This window comes from Echinops telfairi, unplaced genomic scaffold (assembly GCF_000313985.2).
Source record: "Echinops telfairi isolate 266 unplaced genomic scaffold, ASM31398v2 ScPeMD7_7469;HRSCAF=8507_0, whole genome shotgun sequence".
Lineage (NCBI taxonomy): Eukaryota > Metazoa > Chordata > Mammalia > Afrosoricida > Tenrecidae > Echinops > Echinops telfairi.
In genome coordinates, this window is record NW_022111372.1 from 93,351,779 (window position 1) to 93,365,048 (window position 13,270).

A 13,270-nucleotide genomic window follows, 5' to 3' on the forward strand; every position below is an offset into this window, starting at 1 on the left:
CTCCGTCTTTCAAACATCTGGCCTACCACCACTCTGCCCTTCTCCCTGCTGTTCCAGAGAGCCACTGCCACCCCCACCCCCACCCTGGCAAAGACCGCCTCCCCAACAGCCCTGGAGCCCACCTGCTCTGGGTGTGCTCAGATCCTTGGATTATTTTCTCTGTCTCATCAACTTCTGACCCACCAGCCACTTCGCTACAATTAAATATACACAGCTCTGGTTGTTGTTTTTTTAATCATTATTTATTTAAACTTTCCCTGGATTCTCACATACCCTTAAAGCTACCATTACCCCTCCAGACACATTCAAATGTTTTGAATAAGTTACCCACATTCCCTCTACTTTCCGACTTCCTCATGGTGTAACCTAGTGTGGCAGTTACATAATCTGTCAACTTGAGGAAAGGGTGGAGTCTAGCCTGTCAATCAGGTTGTAGTTTGATGCCCTCATTTGGAGGCATGATGGAGATAAATAGCTCACTGGAGGTTAGAGAGCAAGCCACATGGAGCTACACTGATGGCGCCAGAGACCTGGGGCTGGAGGAGTCACGTGGAGACCCACACCAGTGCTGAGATGCTTCCACTGCCACTGGATCCACAAGACTTTCCACCCACTGTTCTGTGGCCTCCTTGCATTTGGTGCCATTGCATGTGTTGTGTGACTCTGAAGAAGAATTTATAGACTGGTATCAGACATATGAGCTAATAATATCAGACTTCTGGACTTGATCTGGACTGGGCTGGGATGTTTTCTCAATATACAATTAATTACTCTTTCATATAAAGGTCTCTGGATTTGTTTCTCTTGTCAACCTGGACTAACATACTTAGTACCGAGTAGACAAGGACTTCCTTTTACTTAGACCCACAATCAATACCCATGGGAACAGCATTCCAAAAAATCGGTGTATTGGATTTGGCAAATCTGCTCCCAATAAACACTCTTTAGAGTGTTCAAAAGCCACCCTCTCACCTTACGGACTAAGGTGCACATGACTCATGCCATGGTATTTTCAGTTACCTCATATGCACATGAAAGCTGAGCAAAGACGACCAACAAAGAATTCAGGCCTTTGAATTATAGTATTGGCAAAAACACTGAACGTGGCCTTGAACTGTCAGAAACATGAACACATTTACCTTGGAAAAAGCATAACCAGAGTGTTATAGAGTAGGGTGGGGGCACTTAAGTCAGAGAAAAGACCAATTAATTTACTTGTCAAATCCTTTTTCTCAGCACAAAAGAGGTCTAGAAACCCATGAGTTCCGAACATCCGTTTTCTTGCTTCTGTTTTAATTTATGGTTTCAGACATACTCACAAATTAGTGCTATATTAGCACCAGCTGCACATGGTGCAGAAGGAACCGTTTACAAAAGTACAGCAGATTGCATGTACATGATAACTATGAATTACTACATGCACGTAAGCAATACCAATTCATCACTTTGGAAATGGAATGAACATGGGCAATAAAATTTGCAGACACTAAAAGTTCTTATTAAAACAAAACCAAGAGTTAATTTCCAAGAGAGTCGATAATTTTCTCAGCTTTTAAACAACTTTGATTAAAATTTTAAACATTTGTTATATTTGTATTTTTGCTTATAGCGGATCAATCTGAGTGTGTTCACAGGGAAAAAAAGAGCTTTTTAAAAATGATCATGCGATGAAAGATGGGGGGAGTGCGGAGTGGAGACCCAAAGTCCATTAGTAGGCCACTGGAGATCCCCTTGCAGAGGGGTCTTGGGGAGGAGACGAGCCAGTCAGGGTGCAATGTAACAACGATGAGAAATACAACTTTCCTCTAGTTCCTAAATGTTTCCTCCCCGCTCCCACTATCATGACTCGAATTTGACCTTGCAAGGCTGGCTAGACCAGAGGAGGTACACTGGTACAGATAGGAACTGAAAATACAGGGAATCCAGGGCGGATGAGCCCTACAGGACCAGTGGTGTGAGTGGCGAAATAGGGAGGGTAAAGGGAGAATGGGTAGGAAAGAGGGAACCGATTACAAGTAACTGTGTGTGACCGCCTCCCTGGGGGACAGACAACCGAAAAGTGGGTGAAGGGAGACGTCGGGCAGGGCAAGATATGACAAAATACCCATTTATAAACTATCAAGGGCTCATGAGGGAGGGGAGTGCGGGGAGGGAGGGGAAAAATGAGGACCTAATGTCGGGGGTTTAAGTGGAGAGAAAATGTTTTGAGAATGATGTACAAATGTGCTTTACACAATTGATGTGTGTATGGATTGCGATAACAGTTGTATGAGCCCCTAATAAAATGTTTAAAAAATAAAAAATAATAAAAATGATCATGCGAAGAAGATCCCCTGATTAGGCCCTAATTACCATACAAGCTTAAACGCATTCTTATAACTTCAAAAATTGGCACGGCACGAGATAAAGATAAATGGTAAAATCCAGGCCAGTAATGTAAATGTTTTCTTTTCCTTTACTTAGGACATTACGTATCAAACCGCAAAGCACCATGCCAAGTCAAGAGAAAGACCACAACAGAAAGGAAAACACTTGGTTTAATGTCCCTTTTCCTTGATTTTTGATTTTAACAAATGATCCCATGTCTCCAGTCAGTATTGGGTCCCACGAGTTCTGTGCCTGACCCCAGTGGTGGGTCAGAAAGACACAGAGCTACAGACCTTGATGCTATTCATGAGCTGCTCCATTCGGTGTTCAACCCTACTTCTTGCTCAATCAACAAAGCCCATTCTGATGAAAGCCATTGTTAGGTGAGCTTCCCTTACTTGCAGCTAAAAGCATTCCTAACTAATGAAATACAACCCACCTCCTAGGGTTGCTACAGTGTTTAAATGAGATAAATCCCATGGTTTAAGCAAATAGTCCTGCATCAGCCAGCTCTGTTCTAATGACGTAGCTCTTGGAAGCGTGCTTGGCACACAGCCATCTTCCCTCCATGCCACGCACCATCCTGCACAGGCACTTTCCAGAGTGAACGAGGATACAAATCAAAACTGCCACAACCAAAGGACCAAAGGGCTGTACCAGGCCAACACTCAGTGCTTGTTTTCCTCCTTCACGTATTAGTGTAAACACTTGCTCTGAGAAAATGCTCCCGATCCCCTGGACCACATTAAGGGCCTGCCCACCTTTCATGGCCTCCATTGAAACACTTCTCACAGTGGGCACCTCCTCTAGGGCCTCCTTCCTAGCCTCTCCTCTAGGAAGGTGAGGATCTTGTCCCCATTATATACACCTCTTATCTCTACTATGTACACTGAATCTAGCAGGTACACTGGGCACTCAGCTAATGTGTGCTGAATTAAATGATTGGGTCTCTCTCTCAAGTGCTTGCCTGACTCCCCCAAAAGTATGTGGGCTCTGTGGGAGCAAGACCTAGATTTCATTCCCAATGTGCCCTCAGAAGTCTGCTACTCCAGGCTCCAGCGCAGTGTAGTGGCTCGAGCAGTGTTTGCTGCACCTCCAGCATCCTGTCCAACAGCCAGATACATGTCTGAAGAGATCTTTAATGCCTCCCCTCTGCCATAAAGAGTGCCAGTCTTGGAAACTCACAGGGACAGTTCTACCCTGTCCTATAGGGTCACTCAGAGTCCGAATCAACTTGATGGTGGTGAGTTTAGAGTGCTACTGTTCTTCCGGTCAGGTACCTATAACACTGCATGTGGTAGAATGCCTCGTTCTAGAAGTTAGGAGTACTGAGCCAAGATGGGAGACCCCATCCTAGCGAGGCATGTAATCCACTTTAGTCTCTTGGCCAAACTTTGTTAAACTGTGTCTTGGAAAAGCTTGTGTCCCGTGGGAGGAAGAGGCAGCCTGATCTTGTTCCTTCGGTGCAGGAGCTCAGAGTAAGCAGACTTCTCTCCTCCAACGTCACCCCTCCACAACTGTGTGCCAGAGTCAGGCAGCATGGCCCACGTGGGCGCTCACCATCCCTCCTAACAAGAAAGAGAAAGCCCCACCACAGGCCCAACAAGCTGCACAGGAGAGGCAGGAAGATGGAAATCACAGAAGCTGCCCTTTCCCCTTGAAGAGGAATCTCCCGGGGTTCTCTTTGGAGAACAGAATCAAACAGCAGGGACAGTGAGCCTGCCACCCCAACCCCACTATCTAGTTACTGCCAGCATCCACTCTCCCAGCAGAGCCCCCTTCAGGATCTGGGGAGAGAATCGTGCTGCGAGCACGTGCCAGCAAAAGGACCAGCTGTGATGTGAAGGTGGGAACGCTGGTGGCATAGTTCTCCTCTGTCCTGCGGCTCGCTGGAGTCAGAAACAGCAGTGAGTTTGGTTGGATTTTTCACCACACTACCTGGTGGCCTAGTGGTTAGGAGTTGGGCTGCTAACCACCAGGTCAGCAGTTTGAAATCACCAGCTCTTCTTTGGGGAGGAAGGCGGGGCTTTTTACTCCCATCAAGAGGAGCTGATATCAAGGGCTCAAGTAGTGAGAAAATGATGACGGCAGCAACTGTCCCAATGTGCTTGACACAATGGAGGAATGTATGGATTGTGATGAGAGATGTAAGAGCCCCAATAACAGTATTTAATTTAAAAAAGAGAGAGAGATCATTACAATTTCAGAAGCTCACAGGCTCAGCTCTATCCTGTCCTAGAGGGTCACCGTGAGTCGGGATGGACCGGGTGGCAAGGAAGGGGCACCCCTCCCCCAGGGGCAGCATTCAGCTCCTTAGGTGGATCACAGCCCACTCAGTCCTTGATAGGTGCCAGGGAGTACATTTCTCCTCTCAGTGACCATTGTGACAAAGTGGAACTGTCCCACGGGGTTTTCTAGGTTGTCCTGTCCTCTTTACAGAGCAGACCCGCCCCCCCTAGCTTTCTCTAAGTGGGGGCCCTGGGTGGGTTCAAACCACCAACCTTTTGGTCAGCAGCCAGTGCTTCCCTGTATCACCACCCACGCTCCACTTTAAATCATCACTTTTAGGATCTTCTCTGATACAGCCTTTCTGTCAGAGCACAAGTGGGAGGAAAGAGAGTGCCAGCACTTACGCTGGTCCCTTGAGGCGTTATAAAGTTCGTTTTCCCTCTATTGTGTGCCCAGCATCTCAGTCATACCCCCTGTTCCCCGCGCACCAGAGAGCTTCTTTCTCCAGGGCGTCGGGAGGTCCCTCCTTCCTCCTTCCTCCGCACAGACATGAGCGGATTAGGGTCGAACATGGCTGAAAGTTGGGGATCTCTGTGGACCCAGAAGCTGCCTCTGCAATGAAAAGCCGATCCTTCTGGAACTTTGTGAGTTTTTCTCCATACCTTTCTTTACGCACCAAAAGGACTTTATTTTTAAGTGAACTTCACCACAGGGGAAAAAGTTTAAGTTCTGGTTGGGGAGGGGAGGGGTGGTGGTGAAACCAGCAAACAGTGAGGCTCCCCTGGTCCCCATCTGTTCTGAATCTTCCCCTCACAGGATGTAATGTCTAAAAAGCAAGAAAGAGAGTCCTTCCTCCTCCAACAGTCAGCGGGATCTTGCATGCAAAGAGAGGAATGTCTGGTTACCGTGGGTTCTCATCTGCTTTTTAACTCACGTGTTGCCGAATTAGGTCGCCCACCCCATCCCAAACCCCATTCCACCCTCTCCAAAATCCTGCTGCAGTACTTGGCTCAGAGGCACCCCCAGGAATGGCCAGTCCTGGCGAGGAAAGCGCCTCCCCTCCACACCACCTTTGGCACAAAGGCTTCGCCCTCCTGAGCCTGGCCAATGACTTCTGCAGATTTCTTAGGCTAAGCCGTGCCAGCCAGATTCCTGGGCCCTGGAGGAAGTGAGCGACCAGCCTTTGGGGAACCGGAGGGCCCAGCATCCAGACCCGCTGGTCCTCCACTCTCAGCCCCACTCCTGAGCACTCTGCACACTGAGGGGCGCACAGCCAACTCCTGGAAGTTGTAACAGGAAGGATGTTCCCCAGTAGCTCACAACAGTCCTAACCGATGCATTTCCAGGACCGGGAGGGTGATATTTATAGGAAGGGCACCCAGCCAAAAGAGGCCAGCTCCAACTTTATTTCCACCAACCCTCTTTTCCATCTTCCCTAGTTCTCCATCACGTTAAATGGAGAGGCATGCCTCCCTTTATGGCTTGACTTTTACACGAGGGCTGAGGCGCTCATTAAAGGGATTGAGAGGCCCAGGCTGAAAAGAAAAAGACCCCATTGCTTCCTCACAGCTGGCCTGCCCTTCCCTCTTTGACTCTCGGTCTTCCTCTCTCTCCTCTGCCCCAAGCCATCCTTCACCTCGCCCAGCCCCAGCCCCCACTCACACATCTGTAGCCCCCAAGCGCACATCTGCACAGCTTCTTCTGTCTGACCTGGCAGACCTCCAGATGTGGGAAATGCTCTGCTACCCCAGACTCCAAAGGCCCTTCCTCCCAGCCCTCTCTCCCATTTCTTATCTCCCACAAGGCCCAATGACGCACCTTCACCTCACCCATCGCTGACTTTATTTCCTACCACTCTCCTCCAGAGGTGGAGCAAATGGCTAAGCACTGGACTGCTAACTGAAAGGTTGGCAGTTCAAACTCACCCACGGACAACTGGGAAGTAAGGCCTGGCAATCTGCTTCTGAAAGGTCATACCCCCATGAAACCCCTACTGCTCCCCCCCCCCCCCCCCCGCCACCCCCCCGTTGCTCACACACTTCACGCCTGGGTACCTCTGGTTCCCTTGATGGGAATTTGTCCTCCCAAGGGTCTCCACAAGTCGAGTTCCCTCACCATACATATTTCTGCTCAGAAAGCCCCTCCACTGAGATGTTCCTTGAGCAACGTGGGTTACACGTTGGGCTGCTCACTGCAAGGTCAGCAGTTTGAAACCACCAGCTGCTCCGATGGTGAGAGACAAGGCTTTTCACTCCAGTAAAGAAATACAGTCTCAGAAACCCCTTGGGACAATTGTACCCTGCCCTACAGGGTCGTTGTTAAGTTGGAACTGACTTGGTAGCAGGGCGTTTGGGTGTTTTTGAGAGCCTGCTCTAACACTCCAGTACACGGTGCTCCGCAGTCCACGCTGCCTTGTTCATCTAGAGTGCCTTTCACCAACAAGCAGCACACAACTTTTTGCTCCTCTGTTGGTGGTAGAGCGGGTTACACATTGAGCTGCTAAGCACAAGGTCCGTGGTTCCAATCAATCAGCTGCTCCAAGGGAGAAAGACGAGGCTGTCTGTTCCCTCAATGACTTAACATCTCAGAAACCTCGGGGTAGTTCTTCTCTCACCTGTGGGGTTGCTAGGAGCCAAAATCAACTCGATGGCAGTGGTTTTGATTTTCCCTTCCACGAGGGTCTGTATCCTCTTGTTCTCTAGGAGCCTGCCAACTTCCAGAATGTACCGGGCAATCAGCAGTCTGCAGAAACTAGGAGCGAAGCCATAGGAGAAGTCAACCCGGCCAAGGGCGGAATGGGGACGTTTAGCCTCCAGAAGGACAGGAAATCAGTTTCTGTTCTTAAGTCCCACCCACTTGTGGTATTTCTGTTACAGCCAACCAACCAACCCACAAACTCGATTGCCTCCAGTTGGTTCTGACTCACAGCGAACCTACAGGACCGAGTAGAACTGCCCCAGCCAGTTTCCCAGCCTGTTGTTAGAAGCAGAACGCCTCGCCTCGCCCTTCTTTCTCTGAGCAGCTGGTGGCATCAAAATGCCGACCTAAAGCGTACCCACGTGGCACCATGGCTCTGTTAGAGCGGAGTTGATAACTGGCCATGTACCAATACGGAGGGGACAGCGCAGAAACGCATCCTGAACCTCTGCCCTCTGTCCCATCAACACCCCGCGGCATCCTCCCACCTCCCCTCTACCTTCCAGGTATATATAGGTAAGAGATAGATGTGTGTATGGATATGTATGCCCATATATACCATACACTTAAGCACTATATAAATACCATCTACTTCCTGGGCTTCACACAGGTGATTCTGGTTTCATCCCTTGCTGATAACTTGCATTCCTTCTGAACCAGAATTTACATTTTAACAAGAGACCTACGAATCACCTGGGGAGCTTGTTAAAATGTTGATTCTGATTCAGTGTCTGGGGTAGTAAGGCAAAACCTCAGTGTGTGTGGGTGTGGGTGTGGGTGTGGGGGGTCAAATGATTAGATGCCCTAATATATACCTAACAAGTCTACACTCCACCCCCTGACCTCCCAGCCCCCACACCGCCCAGCCCTAGCAGGAATGTCATTCAAGAGGGGAGAACAAGGAGCCCTGGCCCAGCTCCTTTCTCTGAAAACTACGCCTCACTTTGCCCCATCTTTCTGGCTCTCTCCACGCGTCAGGGGAAAGAGGCCAATTCTGTTGGCTGCCCAGCAAGTCAGAGGTGGAATACACAATCTAACCACTCTCACGCAATCCTCCGTTCCAGGAAAATGCTCTCTCCGGGACCACACGGGTCAGAGGGAGAAGCCTTCGCCCTACTGCTCAAAGCCATGGCCTTGGCAGGATGGGAGGTCAGCTGCCCGAAAAAAGACACAGGGCCCCCAGGGCCCCAGTGGTTCATTCCGGTCAACGAAAAGCTTGAGTGAGGGGGTAGGAGGGGCACCAGTAGGGAGGAGAAAACTGGTTGTAGAAACAGCCCAAGTAGATTTCCACATAAAGGAAAAGTAAACAGATAAAGGCTCTTCCTCAACCCTCTGAGCCTCTCAGAGGAAAGCAAACCTTCAAGTGTTTGTTAAAAGGTTAGTCCGATTTACAAATCCTTTGAAAGGGTTGAAAGAGGAAGGACTGGCTGCTGACCACCCCTCTGCTGACCAGCAGGCTCGGTGTGGTCATGTTCCCCCTCCTCTCGGGATAGTATTCACACTTGTTCGTGGACATACCTACTGGATCCCCAAGGAGCGGATCCCTTGGCAGATGGGGGACCCTTGTCCACCAATGGTCTGTCTGACTTCTCCTGCCAAGCTAAGCAAGAAACTTTCTTAAGAAAATGAGCCAGGGTTGGAAGAGTTCACTCCTCTTAACCTTCACCCCCAGGAAAGCCCATTTCACACATGCCCTGGAAATCTAGAAGACATTGAAGTGTGCTCACCTGCTTTCTGCTTCCTTCCTTCTCTGCCGGACCCAACCAGAACAACCAACAATTACCGTGGAGTCTGAACTGGTCAGCGACCCCACAGGACAGAGTAGAACTGCTCCCTAGGGTTCCCCAGACTGGGGATCTTCGTGGGAGCAGACAGCCTCATTTTCCTCCCAGGAGTAACTGGTGGGTTTGAACCATCGACCTTGCAGTTAGCAGCCTAGTGCTTCATCTTTTGCGCCACCAGAGTGTCTTAACCAGACCACAGGTGGGGCTTCTTGCTGGCAGCCAATTCATTTGCCTGATGCTCCAGATGAAATGAGCTTCCCAGTGGCTCGCCAGAACAGCACCTACGGAAAAGCCACCCCTTCTCCGATGCCCCAGATGCTTGTGCGGTGGCCCCTAGGCAACGTTACCATCTCTTATCACCCCTACCACCATGCTAGGGTGAGCAGGCATGCCAGTTTTCCCAGACTGTCTCAACGTAAGCAGTGAACACCCTACATCCCAGGATGGTTGGTTATCACCCCAAGGGCAGTCTTCCCAGCCTCCTCCATCCAGGTCCATGGGCACCTATCTTGGGAAGATGGCTAAGCACTGTTATGCATTGGCTTCCTGGCATGACTCCTTAGTATCGATCCTCTCACTCGATTTTTTTTTCTCTTTTTCCTTCATTCATATCAAGGAGAACTGTGCGATCATTACCACATCCATTTTAGGACATCGCCCTCTTCCCATGGTTTTGGATTTTGTTGTTGTTAGGGGTTGGTCCCAACTCACAGCAACCCTCTGCCGGACAGCGAAACTCAGCCTGGTCCTGTGCCCGCCTCACACTGGTTCTCAGGTTTGAGCCACCGCGGCAGCCACTGTGCAATCCATCTTATCAAGGGGCTGCCTCGTGTGTGCTGACCTACTAGGTGGTTTCTTACAAAACAAAACGTTTTCTATGTGGGAGTAGAAAGCCTCCTCGTTCTCCTGTGAACCTCGCAGGCTGGGCTGATGCTCATAAAATAACCTCTGGGTCCAAAGAGGGCCCAAACTTAGGCAGGCTGACCCAGGGCTCATAACCATATTCCGTGTCTTACACTGGGATCCCATGTCATTGTAGTCCCCCAAACAACACTAAATCATTTGTGCTCCACTGAAAAACAGTCAGTTCCCATATGTGGGGCCACTCGGGAGAGGAACAGATTGTCCCGTGTGGGCCATGTTCACCACAAAGTTTCCTTGTCCTGTAGCTGGACGCCCAAGGAGCACTGGTGAGGGACAGGAAAACATGCTGTACTGTTGCCCGCCAGGTCTGCAGTTGGAACCCACAGGAGAATGAGGAGGCTTTCTACTCCCATAGAGATACAGTCTTGGGAACACAGGCGCAGTTCTACCTGCTCCATAGGGTTACTGGGTTGGAACTGACACAACGGCAGTGCGTTTGTCTGTCTACTTGTGTGACAAGTAAACAGACGGGAGCGCTAGTGACTATGAGGAGGGGATCACGCTCTTCGGGAGTTTGGGCACTGATGTGCTGGTGTAGAGCTTTGGGGCTTTTCTTCTACCCTCGTAATAACCTAACATCGACCCTACTCCCATCCACCCTCCCAGTGTCTGCCAGATCAACCCCCCAAACCCCCGATCCCACTGTGTTTCTCCAACCCTGTGAATGGCCTCCACCGGCTGCACAGCCAAATAAAACCCAACACCCGCAAATTAAATCTCATCCCTTCCCTTGGGAATATGAGTGGGGATAGATCGAGTTAGAAGAATAGATCCCACACCTTAATACATGTTCAAGCCCATTGGCATTAGAATGTTCCCCCAAGGAATTCGTTCCATATTGGCAGGACACACACACACACAAGTTCACATGCAGAGTCACCTGCACCCATGGAAGGCTAGGATCATTGCTAGGGTCAAGCCAAAGGGAATGCTTAACTGGATTGTGGTACGGCCGTTCCATTGTAGACGAAGAAATCATTAAAACAAGTGTTTGTGAGGAGTTGAAAGAACACGTAAACTCCCTGGCCTACAATGATAGAGAAAACGATACAGAAATAAAACCACGACACACACAGCATGACCACAACTGTGCCGGAGAAGAACTGCTCACTACTTACTGCGCGAGAGGAGAGGGCAATGAAGAAGGCTACAAAGAGCTCACACTTATTATGGTCATGGGAATTGCTTCATGTACTGTGTTAGAGCTTAAATTCTGAGTACCCCAGTAAACAAAAGGGTATGGATGGCAGTGAAAGCCCAAAATTCAGTAATAAATTCATTAATCGCACATAGATTAAGCGTCCATTGAATTCTTTTGGATCATTAACCATAATCTTGCTCTCAGGCAGCAGTTCTCAACTGTCCTAATGCTGCGACCCTTTAAAACAGTTCCTTATGTCATGGTGACCCCCCCAACCATAAAATTATTTTCGTTGTTACTTCAGAACTATAATTTTGCTACTGTTATGAATTAGGTGACCCCTGTGAAAGGGTCATCAGACCCCCCACAGGGGTCGCGACCCACAGGTTGAGAACCGCTGCCTAAGGCAAAGTGCCTTGGAAAGTAGATTACCTCCAGCCCTCTCCATCCAGCAGAGGCAGAGGCTGTCTGTGTCATAGGCGCTTGCCTGGGGGTGCCCTTGATGGAAGTCCTGGGGATAGGACTGGAGATCACACAATAAGGGGCAGGCTCCTACCCTCTCACCCTGAGTTAGTTAATTGTGCCAGCCTGGCCGATAATCACATGTGGTGCTGGTTGAAAGGCGGAGGGATAAATGGGTAGTGAGCCTCACCTTTCTAGTTCTCTGGTCTCTTGCTTTGTGATGGTTGCACCGGGTGCAGCTGCCTTAGCAGTTCCCTGCTTCAGCTTGCAAGATTGACTTCCTACAAGACACCCCCAAGGAGAAGCCACATGGACCTATCCTGATGCAGCCCTGGGTGCTGGAGCAGCCATGTGGAGACCCCTGCTAGTGCTGAGATGCTTATTCATTCACTGACTCAGCTTTCCTCCTGTAGTCGGCATCACTGCCTCTGTTTTGTGAGGTGGAGGACTTTGTGGACTGGTGTTGGGTTAATGGGTTAATGTTGGACTTGTGGGCTTGGGCAGCATTGGGTTGGGATGTTTTCGTGATGCACATTTTCTTTACATAAAACTCTCTCTTATACATGAGTCGCTGTGGATTTGTTTCTCCAAAGTACCCAGACTAATACACACCCCGACTGCCTTGGTTGGAAAGCCCGGAACCAATGTTGTAAGCCCTATTATCTGACATGATGTACATGTTTCAATCATGGCCCTGCTCCCGCTTCTGTAGTTACACCGGTAACTATGATGTACAAAGCTGTCACCAGTCATGAACTTGTGACAAGTCCTTTGTTCCATTCCTATCTAACTAGCATCTCAACTGAATTCCCGGGCCCCATTCTGACCTCATGCTCATGGCCCACCTCTTCCAGATAATGTGTCCGTCTTTGCTTCTCTAAAACTTAGTCAATGTTCTCCCTGAATTATATCTGAGATTGGGGTCTCTTTTGTACCCTAAAACAGCACTTAGTTAAGCATCATAGGAAACCTACAAACACATCAAAATTCGTATCCTCATCACACCAATGAGAAAACCAAAGGTCCGGTTTTTGTTTGTTTGTTAAGGAGCCCTGATTGTGTAATGGTTAACTTGTTGGATTGCTAACCACAGGTTAGCAGTTCAAAACCACCAATGTCTCTGCAGGAGAAAGAGGAGGCTTTCTACTCCCGTTAAAAGTGACAGTCTCAGAAACTCACAGGGGCAGTTCTGGCCTGTCCTATGGGGTCACTGTGAGTCAGAACCAAGTCAATGGCAGTGAGTGAGGTTTGGCCTTGGTGGGGCAGATAGTTAAGTATTGGGCTGCTAACCAGAAGTCTGGGCTGACAGTTCAAACCCACCCGGTGGTTCTGAGGGAGAAAGACCTGGTGATCTGCCTCCATAAAAATTACTGCCAAGCTGGATAAACAATCTGGAAGAGAAAACAACAGGACTGACAGTTGGGGGAGAGGGGGGTAGAGGGAAATGGGAGAGGGGGAGGTGGAGGGAAGGAAGTGGGTATTCACAACCCCAGGGACAAGGGAACAACAAGTGATCCAAAATCGATGACAAGGAGGGTGTAGAGAGCCTGGTAGGGCTTGATCAAGGGCAATGTAACCGACAGGAATTTCTGAAACCCAAATGAAGGCTGAACATGAGAGTGGGACAAGAGGAAAGTAAAAGGAAGTAGAGGAAAGAACTAGGAGG